Raw genomic sequence first — 12,741 nt, 5'->3', positions numbered from 1 at the left:
TTGCCTGAGTGAGAAGTAAAGGCAAGAGCATGTCGTACATTCAGGGGGTTATTCGTGACACTCCTTCAAAGGAAACATCTGTGAATTTCTTCTTTCACCCAAGAACGTTGCTACTGGAGTGACTGTCATCCCTGCATCGATCAGCAGCAAATAGTTACTGAATGCAATTAGCAGTTGTCCTCAGACAGATCCAGGGAGAGGAAGGCAGCGAGGAGGGTGCAGGAGCTGATTGCAGAGGATGGGAATTATTCAGGTAACAGGACGGAGGTGCTACGGGGACCTGCGGTCCCAGTCCCATGTTCAGAGGAAGACTCCTCACACCACTGTCAGCCTCACGCCTAAATGGTGACAGCCACAGCTTCTGCCTTGAATCCCATCTGGGTACAAGACCTGGAGACTAAGTGACAAAGTAGGAAGGCAAAAATTGAAGAAAGGGCATTTTCCAGGGCACTGCACAGCAAGAGAACATTCCTGACGTATGAAACCTTGATTATTGTGCTAACTTTCAGAAAGAAAACAAAACCACCAAAGGCCTGATACTGTCCCCTTCCCACTGCTCAGCCCTACTCACCCGTTCTGTACCAGTTTCACCAAGGCAGTGGCAGCAACCAGCAAATCTTCCGAAAGTCCTCGGATGCAGTCACAATTTTTGGAGGAGTCTTCCTAAAATACTCCAGGAGTCTTAAAGGGAACTGAAGACATGCCATGAGAGAAAGCCTCAAAAGCGTCCTTCCATTTTTCCCGTGTTATAATTCCTATAGCCTCAACTCCGGCTTTGCTGAACATAACCCCATCATCAAAACAATGCAAGCTCCTGTTTAAAAAATGTTTTAAAACCCAAGAAATGAGCATATTGCATCTTGATTTGTTCTCTGCTGCTGGGAAGAGAGCTCACCCTCCTCTATCTGGCAGCAAATTTGGAGGCTTGATGCTTGCAGAGACCCTCCAGCTCCTGGGTTTGGTGGCCAGGACCCTGGAGTGCCTTCTGCTCCCTCTAAGCAGAAGAAGCCATGCCGGGTGGCCTGGTGGGCCCACAGGGTACCGAGCCACCATGCCAGGATCCTGTGTCACAGATTATGGCCAGCTCAGTCCCGGGCTGGATGGGGACAGCTGACGGAAGGATCTCTGCCTCCTCTCCAATCTGCCATTCAGATCTACTCGACAACTGGCTGAAAGCCATTATTCCCCTAACTGTTGCTTATTTTTAAGTAATACAGCTGCTCTGCACAATCCTAACCACCTTTTTGATTGTTCATTAGGGACCTGCAATACTCTTGGTTTATTCCATTTAAACCTGGATTTAACTAACAGTAGTTATGTGCCCCATCACCTCTTCATTATTAGACTGAATTGCTTCCTAAGGACCAAATCATGCAGAGTCTCGCGGTTTCTGCGAGGCGCCGGGCACCTTCTCTTCTCATCCATTTCACTTAGGCAGTCACTTTCCATGGAAATTGATGGCGGGCTCGGGCTGGGTGAGTCCTGAGCCAACGTTCAGATTCTGCATTCAAAAATCTTCATTTGCAGCAAACAACGATGCACGTGACTCCGTGTAATGCAAGTTAATGTCTGCATGACCATCAAGGAATGAAGGCATAATAAAGGATCAATAATCGCAACGATCTAAATAACGGTTTTGAAATATTTAACCAGAGGCAACAATTAAGGTTCTTTTGATGTTGCAAACTTAAAGCCTGTGGCCTTGAATCCAAGTCAAGTGTTTGCCCTTAATGATTGTACAAGTTTCCCTAAATGATGCTTCCCCCCAGTCGAGCTCAGTTACCTACAGAGCCAGCACGCAAATAAAAAAATCACAGGAAATTACAATGGACTTTTCTCCTTTGCTCACTTCCCATCACTTTTAAACAATGCTAAACTAAAGATAAAATTTATAATTTATCTCTCACGATAGCTAGCCATGAAACGATTCCCAAGGAAGTTTTGGATGGAGTGGACTTGCCTTTTATAAAGCGTAAAGACCTGCCAGCGTTCCTCAGCTGGTGGGGGCTGAAATGTTATTGGGCTTTTTGGCACTGTTTTTCTGCATGATACTCAGATTTTGGAAGTGAAGAAGGATATTTTCTTGCTGGTAGCCGGAATTCCACTGAGGCAGAAATCTCTGTCTCTTTGAGAATGATAAGAGAAGTCAGGCAGGGCATTGTATACCATCTTGCATTAAGAAAAACTGGGAGGTTTAAGGCCATCTGTATTTAAATCCAAGGACAGATGAGACATTTAAATTTTAGTAGCACTCAGTTATATACCTGACATAGAGAAATGGCTGCAATCCTTTTTATCAGGCTGGAGAATAGGCATTAAATGACAAAATATTAGTCAGGCCATAGATCCACGAAACCTATAAGTTCTGCAGCAGCTTCATTAAATCTGTTTTTTATCAGAGGGGAGAGAAGGGTCTGGTATAACATTGCCAGCATTTGAGGCATTGGGCTTTTAGAGGATGGCTGCCAGGTACTTCATCCATCTGTCTATTTTCATATTTATTGTTTTACCAATCACTTTATTCATCCATCTGTTCATCTGTGTAAACCCATTTTTTTAAATTTTAATTTTTATTTATAGACTGACCTTAATAAACTCTCCTCAAGTACCGCGTGTTTATCACTGTCATGGATGAAAACGTTATTAATGACAGGAGGGCTGAGCGGGGAAGACGACTGCCCTTTAAATTCCTTTTCAGCTGACTGGACCGCAGCAACTCAGCTGGGTGGAGGTGGCTGGATCGATAAGGTCGGAGTTCAGTCACTGGTCCCATCTCCTCGATCATCCCCATCACTGCCAGCTAACGATGCCTGCAGGTGGAGCGGGGGCACTCGGCTACGTTTATGAATTGCCTCGCTCTGTAGCGAAGGCTTTTCCGACGCATAGGAAAAGCCGTGGCTAGCTCGGGATATTCATTTTGAAATGTATACAGGGTAAGACATGGATGTCAATACAAGAAAAGCAGCCCAGTGTGTTTGGAATAAATATCACCGGCTCTTAGTGCAGTGCTGGCACCGGGGGTTTCAGCTCTTCCAGGGAAAATCTGATTAAACATAAATAAGGGACGTGCTGGTCGTCGAATGCTTTCCACATCACACGAAGGAAGGAGGGGGCAGTTAGTTTTCAGCACACAGTCCCATACTTTCAGTCCAACTACTTAAACTGCCTTCATTGACGGGAATCTGATAACCACATCACCACATATGCCTCTATATTTAGGGCCTCGATACCCACACCTGGTTTGGGCAGCAGTGGGTATATTTCTTTTTGCAGGTGCGTAAACTCATTACACAGTACAGAAAATGCCATTTATTACTACTATTCACGTCCTTCTTTAACGGCCAACAGCAATACGCATAACTGTTACATTGCAAATAGAAGGTGGTAAGAGTATCTCAAAGTACCTCAAAATTACACACCTATGGATTAAGAGTGTTTCGAATTTATGATAGGTAATAGTCAGGAGGTCAGGCTATAAATGCTTTACGAGTTCACTTAGTTGACATAAGGTCTAACCTTGCCACAAAAATACATTTTTATTCTGCTCACTTAAAGCAGGTTTGACAAATACTCTCCAGGATAACTCAAGCCTCACGTTTTATCTTTGGTTGGCCTAGGTGCCATTTGCGACAGAGTTTTGCAGTGAAAGATGTAGCTGTGAGGCTGGGGACATTCCCCTCATGGCTTCATCTCGCCTCCCAGCTCATTAGCAGCCTTGGATTCCTGCCTGGGATTTTATTTTGACATCAGAGGTGTAAATCAAGTCATAAACATATTTAAACTAATGTTGTTGAAAATCCGTAATTCTGACAGCGAAATGAGCAACCAAAAGTGCATATAATATTTGGTGACATGTAATTTTAACTTCATCCAGTCTCTTTGCTTTTGAGACATTGTTACCTGCAGGATAAGGCAATAAAATAAGGATGTACAAGAATGTGTCAAATGTAGGGCTTCCCTAAATTACACTCTGAGGCACAGATTAATACATTTAATACATTCCAGTCATGAGTGAAGTACTTATAGCAGAACAACTGCTCCTTCAGTGATATCATTCACTGGAATGAACTACAGCTAACAGTGACAAGCTGGAAAAATGCCCCCACTTTTCAAACTGTACAAATGGCATTTGGACACAGTAACTCAAAACTGGACACTTCATTTCAAGTTTAAAGCTAGTGGTCCAGTCAAAAGCTATTACTCCATCTTCTTTATTTGTAGTCCATGCTTTTGTGCTCTTTAAGAATCAAATAAATACTGGTGTAATGGTTAGCAACTGCCAGTTCAACGAAAAATACTGCTAAATTCACCAATAAGTCTTTTTTCTACACACACAAATTTATGACTTAAGAACTGAACCCATTCCTGTTACAATGTCTGGATAGTTTTTTAATGTAGAGGGAGACTCACTTTAGTGATAAGAGCTTAAACCTCAACTACTTTTTCCTTCTTTCTAGATCATACATCTAGCTAGAGAAGAGCGTGAAATAAACGATCGGTGCGTGTAAGCCAAGGTGCACTGAGCTGGCCCATTCTCAGCTCCGTCAGTCCAGCAGAGGCAAGCGATCTCCACAGCTCTGTGGCCCCTTGCACCGACTACTCTTTCCCTTTTGCATTCGCCCTGAGATTATTTAAAAGCAAATGCAAGATCTGCCCTCTGTTTTAAGAGCTTGATGGAGAAGGGAAGGAGCCTGAGCTGGAGACAAACTCACTAGATGCCTCCTCCTTGTCATTTCTGACCATTCTTTGGTCACAGAATCATAGAATCACCTAGGTTGGAAGGGACCTTTAAGATCCTTGAGTCCAACTATCAACGTAACACTGCCAAAACCACCACTAAACCATGTCCCTCACGACCACGTCTGCAACATGGTCCACTGTTTGCAAGCCCTTCTCCCTCGAAGGGACATCCTGAGCCTCCCACCCTGCCCCACAACTGGCTATATAATAGTTGGATCCCAGTTTGTGGTCATCACAGCATCGTGCTACCACATGTGCCTGTGCAGAGGGAGGGACCGAGGAGGACTTTGTACAGAAACAAGAGGTTTCCTTTCCTGGCTGGTTCCTTTCCATTCATTGTAGCACCATGTGCAATATTGGGGGCTTGAGCTTCAGTTCCTGCTTTAATCTGCCTATAGAAAATAACCGATGCTGAGCTCCCCCGTAGCAATCAGCACGTGCAGAGAAATCTCTCCTGCATCCCCACACAACTACCGTACCAGGGGCTGTGAAGGTGTCTGTGCATTAATGCTTATTCCAGACAATGTCTATGCTAAAAAAATCCATTATTAGGTGCCACATCGCACCTGGAAGAACGCTTACGGATCTGGGGGTTACGCTAGTAATTGTGCTAAACTTCTGAAATTGGCTGTGGCGAGACCGAAGCAGAGATGGTGTGATGAAGGGATAAATATTCATGCTGTCCAAGTGCCACCTCTTCTCTCCAGCCAACCTTTTTACAGTGTGCTGCATTAAATGTGACACTAAAACAAGAACCTAACACCCACCACGGGGAACAATGGATTACTTTCTAAAAGGAGAAAACCTCACAGCCTAACACTTCTTCAGAAAAGTACACAAATATGTTTCCCTAAACTCATGAGGTTACTTTCAACTTGTTTCAGGGAAGACAAGGAACTAAACCACAAGTAATTCTGGATTTTCTCAATGTATTAGTTTTATTCTCCAACTTCCCCAGGTAGTGATTATAATCCAGTTCCTTTTTGTCACTGATATTTACAGTTTCTTTTCCACCAGTGCAGGCTCTGCAGTGGTCCCACCATCAGAACACCCATGGGATCTGAAACACTGCAGAAAAAGTGTCTGGAAACCAAAATTATTTTAATTTCCACAGAAAGGACTTACATTTTCTTTTATTCAGTTTCTTAAATAGTGATGCTGAGATGAATAAGGATTTTATGATGTTTGAAGTAATTTCATTTGGTGTCATAATTACATCTTGATTAATTCTATCCACATGGAAAATTATGAGTTGTGGGTTTTTTTCTTATCTGCAGGGTACATTTTAAAGATTTTGTATTAACTGCAAGTTGGGACGAACTGTGATAGTCTGCCAACAAAGCACCTTTAGTGACTGAGAAGGGATAAATGACAGCTATAACAGGCAGGATTGTCCCCCCAGTCTCTGCATTGACTTTTTGAGAATACAAAGACCCTGGAAGCTATTGCGCAGAAAAAAGTATGCTGCTAATACACATACCTCTGCCACCTCCCTTCTTCCACCGCTGGCACCGAACACAACACGTCTGTTACTATCTTTCCTTCGCGGAGAGAAGCTCCCAAGGATTTGCTGCATGTTGAATGAGAGATGGGAGCTCTGCAGCATCCAGTGGGACGCAGGCCCCACGTGGCGTAACTCACTTTTGAAATGACAGGCTGGAAGACCTGGAATCCTGTAGGTTTTCTAAAATAATTTAAGATTATTTTAATCCTGTCGTGGTTTGACCCCAGCTGGCAACTAGGACCACGCAGCCGTTCACCCACTCTCCCCCATAAGGTAGGGAGAAGAGGGAGAAAAAGGAGAGGGGAAGAAGGTAAAAAACCGTTGTGGGTTGAGATAAAGACAGTTTAACAGAACAGTAACGGAAGAGGAAAAAAACCCCAAGCCCTAACGACAATAATGGTAAAAGAATATATAAAATAAAGTGATACAACACAAGTCACTCTAACAAGCCTGTCCTGAGCAGTGATCGTGGATTCCTGCCCCCCGGCCAACCCCCATTTATACACTGACCGTGTCTATTGTATGGAATATTCCTTTGGCCGGCTGGTCCTGTCTGTGCTTGTCCTTCTATGGGAAGCTGAAAGAGTTCTTGATTTAATATAAACATTACTTAGCAACAACTAAACCAATATGTGTTATCAACATTATTCTCATACTAAATCCAGCTACTAGGAAGAAAATTAACTATATCCCAGCTGAAACCAGGACAAATCCTTTGACTTTGGCCAGCTGACACCACTTTTTGATGGTTAGTTGGTATTCTAAAAAAGTAAAATTGTAATTTCCTACCCCTACAGACTTGTAAGTGGATCTCCTGAGTTTGTAGCCACAAAGAGAAGTAAGAGAAGGCACGCAGGCTGCAGGAGGTAGCTTTTACCTCCTGGAATTGTGCTGCAATGTGGGTTCAACAATGCTGAATTCCCCAGCACTGGCAAAGTCTGCCCCTAATGAAAGCCCTGACAACTTGTTCCTGGAAGTTTCCACATGGCCTTCATCCCCTGGGGATTTGTATGAGAACAAGAGACCATAGGACCTTGCAGGGTGAGTCCCATGGAAGAGGAAGGGCTATGGATACTCAGAAAAATCCTCACAAATTAATATTAATTTGAAAAATAGAATTGGTATCTTTTTTCCTTCCCCTCCCTGCCATTCTCTCTTGCAAAATAGCTTCACAGTGAGGAACCTATTATTGGCCATTGCACATCATTAATTTTAGAATCATTTCTCTTCCGCTGCATCTTATGGTCCTGCGTTACACTGCACTATAGTGTCATCCCGGCACAGGAAGCATCGCCTGTTTCAAGCATAACACTACAGACCGGAGTTACTCAGTCTGAGAGGGACTTAAACTAGACATCACAGAGCAGAGCAGGGGTGGGGCTGACACACAGATACGCAGTCATGAAAATACATCGCGGATGAAGCGACCTTGCTTTATGTAAAGGGACTGGGAGTGCAGGCAATAGCTGTGAAGCTTGGAGATTTCTCAGCGGGGTCTTGCTTAGAAATCCAAGTTTCAAGATTAAAACGCAACCCTATTAAGATATAGTTCAAACAGGTAAAACTAAACGTATTCTCTGGCTTATGACAGAGAATACGTTTAGTTTTACCTGTTTCAGCACCAGTGAGCCCATGAATAGGCTTCCCTGTGTATTGAGCGTACTGAAGGCTTTGGCCAGGGGAAGAGTTCACATGTGCCCGTGTCTACAGCCTTGCCAGGCAAAGACACCACTCAAACCACCTTCCTCCAAAATGCTGAAGCTTTGGATCCCACCTGGCAGAGCGTGGTGCCAAGCAGACACCACCATTCACCACAGTGGCAGGACCAGTTCTGCTGCGACTCATCTGACTTTACTGGCAGGAACAAAGCGTTTTCACTAGAGCAAGCGAGAGGATGCAGGCCTAGGGATGCTTTTTTACCAGTACACTGTTTCTGCTCGCTAATTTTTCTTAAAAATAATCTAGACGCTAGTTTACATTAGTCCACATCCAATCCTAACCCAGCTTGTAAACACTTTGAAGCAGAACTCCTTTGGTTTTTTGCCTTTACCCAGATAACTGGGGATTATATGCATCTTGTACAATGGGCCACAGCTAGGGATCCTAGATCAATACAAATAAGAATGAAAAATAACACTGTGTTTTAAATCGCTATGACTAATTCCTTGTGTTAGTAATATAAAAAACAATTCAATCCGTATCACAGGATTTTATCAAAGGTTGATTCTGTATTCAGTACTAATGTTACCAGTGTCTGCCTGCTTTTGCATGGAATAATAGCAAAATGTATTTCCAATTCTGATTTTGGCTCATTAAATCCTGTCGACAAAATGGTTTGTTTTAAGAATTAAATGAAATCCTTTTCAGAATAACTCTCCGCAAGGTGCACACATGGGAAGCAGCCCTCAAATATGTCATTCTTGGAAAACCCAACACGATGTTAGGAGACCCGATACTCCTGCTGCAGTGCCTGCGCAGAATACGGAGCGCAGAGTAAACTGACAAAATAATTGGATTATACATGCACAATTCAGACTTTCAGTTACTGGGTGTTTTCTTGCTCCTGGTTTCCACAGAAAAGTCAGGTTTTTGTTCCTTAAGTCCTTGTACCGCTTATTTACATATGAAAAGGTAAGTTTATAAAAGAGCTTTCCTATTTTACTACATCTAATAGTTAATAATTTAAATCTGTAGCCATTATCATCATATAGATTGACACAAATGGCATATGGATCATTCTGGGGATGAGGGTTAGTTTCTTTTAAGAGAGAATTGTTTTAGTTTTTGCAGGAAATTAATCAGGGGAATGGGCTTTGTGGAGCATGGAGCAAATCTAATCTGTTCTTTGTTCAAATTTGCCTTGCTCCAATTCCTAGCAATTGTAGACAACATGCTCTTTTGTTCGGGAGCCACTTGTTACATGCATAATTAGAGACCGCAGTAGCTGTGTTTAAAGAAAAACTGTTTTCCAATGTAATGTGTGATCTTGATAATAGTATTTTCATCAAAGGTAGCAATTACATTCATTAAGCCGGGACTGGCAAGGCAGCAAGGAAATTAAGTGGAAGGTGAATAAAAAGCTCCCCGTTTCTTTTTAAAATCTCTGCCTCTTTATAAGTTGAAATGCACCATGTTGAGCTGCAAACTGGAAAATACATACTGAATATAAAAAAAGAAAGAAAGAAAAAAATAAAGTCCTCCTTAACCTTTCTGAATAATGATCCAGAAGATATCCTAGGGACACCTACTATAGATGCACTTTTCAAATTAAAGGGCTTTATTCTACATTAATTTCTTATGTAAGTTTTAAACGAGCTCAACATATGATTCGGGTCTTTAAAGGCTCCAGGGCTCTCTAGGATTAATTCACTGTTCTTTTCACACATAAATTAATTGTTTTGTGTTCTCAAAAACAGCAAACAGCACATAAATCAACCGGTTTAGAAAAGTCGCAAGGCTGGTACCTTTTGCAAATCACTGAAGTTCGCTATTTACACTTCATTATTGTAATATGTAACTTTTAAAGGCAAAGCTGGAAAAGTAGGACATATGTTGTTAATTCTAAGCGGATTTCTTGAGAGCATAACTCATTTTAGCAATTTGATTCCTTGAAAGACAAAAGTTGTAGAGCACTGAAAAGCCATTCTTCCAGCACTCTAATTATATTTTTTCCAGTTAATAATTCAATTACACACCACTAATGTATTTGCAAACATTCCCATGTAAAAATAGCTAGTTGTGTGAGGGTTGTTTTTTTTCTTTTACACTCTTTTTTGCCTTAAGCCGTGTAAAAGTGAGATTTGCAGATGGGAAAATGTGAAAATCTAAAGACGTAAGCCCCGGAGCCAAGGGAGGGTGGTGCTCAGCCCATGGGCTCCCCTAGGCATTCCTCCTGAGTGTACACACAGAAATCTCATTTTTTGACTCAAAAATGCAATCCCCTTTGTTTTCCGGGCAGTGTATTGCAGGCTGAGAAGCGAGGGGAAGTGGGTCCATCCCTTCGTACCTTTGCCCTGTGCGGACAGCCAGGGCTGCACAGGACTGCAGAGAAGCGCTTACTTCAGACGAGGGCTGAGCCCTAATTTTGCACGCAGGAAAAATCCCTCACTTCAGGGACCTCAGCAGGCGTCAACCAAAGCAGATGACATTGCAGCGAGCAGGGCAAGTCTAATTTAGAAGCACTTACAGCAGGACAGGCACGGGGAAGCAGGCGATGGCAGGTACCGTGCTCCTTCCCGAACAGGGATGTCCCAGTGTGCTCTGATCTCGAAGCAAGAGAGAAAAATGAAGCCAGAACCCGGTTATCTGTAACTCCAAAAATAACAGTTTCTCCTGCTGCCCTTCCCAGAAATAGAATATGAAACCACAGCATCTTGGCCAAATTGGAATTTGCATAGTTCTGCGAAGCATTTCCTTCAGTTAGGAATGATTTAATTATTCTTCACTTCCTCTTCTAGAAATCATTCCTGGATAATGAGGTTAGCATAGAGCAGATATGTTTCAGTCAAGAAATAGATGTAATTCAGTGCCAGAAGGCTTTTACAGTTTAAAAAAAAAAGATTTTTGGACACTTCTAAATAGAAGCAGCAGTATAGAGAAGGTTGGCTATTAAATTACAATAGTCTGAGACACCAGATCACCGGGTGCTTTAACCCAGTGCTGTGTCAGCACCCTGATGAATCAGAGGACAACAACAACTCTCTTGTGGCCCCGATTCTTGCACAAGGGTAACAAGGCACATTTTAAATAACTATTAAATAATGACAAGCTGTATTACCTCCAGAGAATTGTTTATCTCTGCAAATTGAATCACTGAAGTCAAAGCACAGTAGAGCTAAAATACTTCCATCATAAAATGGAAGAGCTACTGCTGCACCTTACTTTGGACCTTGGAAACTGTGAATCCTGCACAGCAGTCAAATATATTTTATGACAAATAGCTTGCTGAATTTACCTTTTATTATTCAAGCAACAATCAAAATTACCTGCCATATCAATCAAATGTAGACATTGCTGCAATTAAGCTGAGCAAATTATTTTCTCTTTAAAGCTTGGTTGGACAGACATGGAGAAGACCAAAGTAATTTGGAATTTAAGAAGGGAGCATAACAGTTTATGTTTGGTAAAAGTAATACAGTGGAACATAAGGATTTTTCCTCTGAACATGGGGAAAACAAGACTATGAACGTAAATACAGCCTTCATATCATATAACCATCTTCTAGTACATAATAGGGAGTCATAAAACATTTTCAAAGTTCAAAAAGTACCTGAGCTGAAAAAAGTGCTTTGCCTCAATTCTTTCGGGAACAATTGGAGCAAATGCTGCATTTGGTGTGTAAACATCCTCCATCTCAGGAACAGAACGTCTAACATTTTCTTTCCTAAAACAAACAGCATCAGCTTTTCCACTAAAACACATTTGCCCTGTACTAACCGTATCTTCAATGGCTCCATTAACAAAACCAGTTCTAAGGAGCTTTTCAGTATTTAACTAAATTTCCAGAACCTTAACTTTAATTTCTGAATTATTCCCTAATTCTTTTTAGGTCAGTTTAGCAGAGCTGACACATAGCTGTTCCGTATGAGATAAAATGCAGAAAAAATGTAAAACACAGCGCCTGCAACTTGGTATCATTTCAAAGTTGGATTTTTTGCTTCAGCTGGCCCTTTAGCTGATGTTGGGTGCGTGATACAGTGACTCTCATAAACAAAGTTATATCGGCTAATACTTTTTAGCATAAATAACATTTGCAGCTTCTGCGACTCTTAACCTTTCACACACACATAATAAAAATCCCAAGAAGTGAGTGTCTTTCTAAAATGTAATTATCATGTCTTTATGTACCATCTAAACAAAGGCAGACAAACTCAGCCACACAGTATCAAATTAAAACTGGATGACTGCTCTGGTTATATTGAAAAATTTGCATTTAATTTGCATCTTTAGGAAATAATTCAGGCTGAAAATATACAAGAAACTTGCAGTAAACAACGTGATGAAAAGGATGATCAGAAAATTATTCTCCTATTCCTCTCTGTTCTCAATTATTCCTCTCCTGGGTGGGTCATCATTTAAAAGTCTTGGCTGAATGCTCACAAGAGAAGGCAGGAAACAACCCCTCAACCAGGAGAGCATCAGCTCTGGGTGCGTATTAGAGCTTCTTGTGCCCTACGAAGTGGAGAGAGACCCCACCAGAGTACTTCTGCAAAACAGACACTTTTCAAAACCGGAACAATCAAACTCACTGGGCTGAGAAAGGCATGGGACACAAACTCAAAAACAACCCATCGTATTTCAGCTCCACTCTTCCCTTTGTTCTCTTCATATTAGGAAAAAAAGTCATCATGAACATTAAGGCGTTTCTTGATCTGCCAACCTGTATTTGGCCCCAAACCAAACAAGCAATAACGCACCATTTCGGTGCTTCCCACGGACAAGCACTTTCCCACCATCGCTCTCCAGCCATCGTTACAGATGAAAAAAGCTCATTTTAA

This window comes from Larus michahellis, chromosome 6 (genome assembly GCF_964199755.1).
Source record: "Larus michahellis chromosome 6, bLarMic1.1, whole genome shotgun sequence".
NCBI lineage: Eukaryota > Metazoa > Chordata > Aves > Charadriiformes > Laridae > Larus > Larus michahellis.
Note: the sequence above shows the minus strand (reverse complement) of the source record.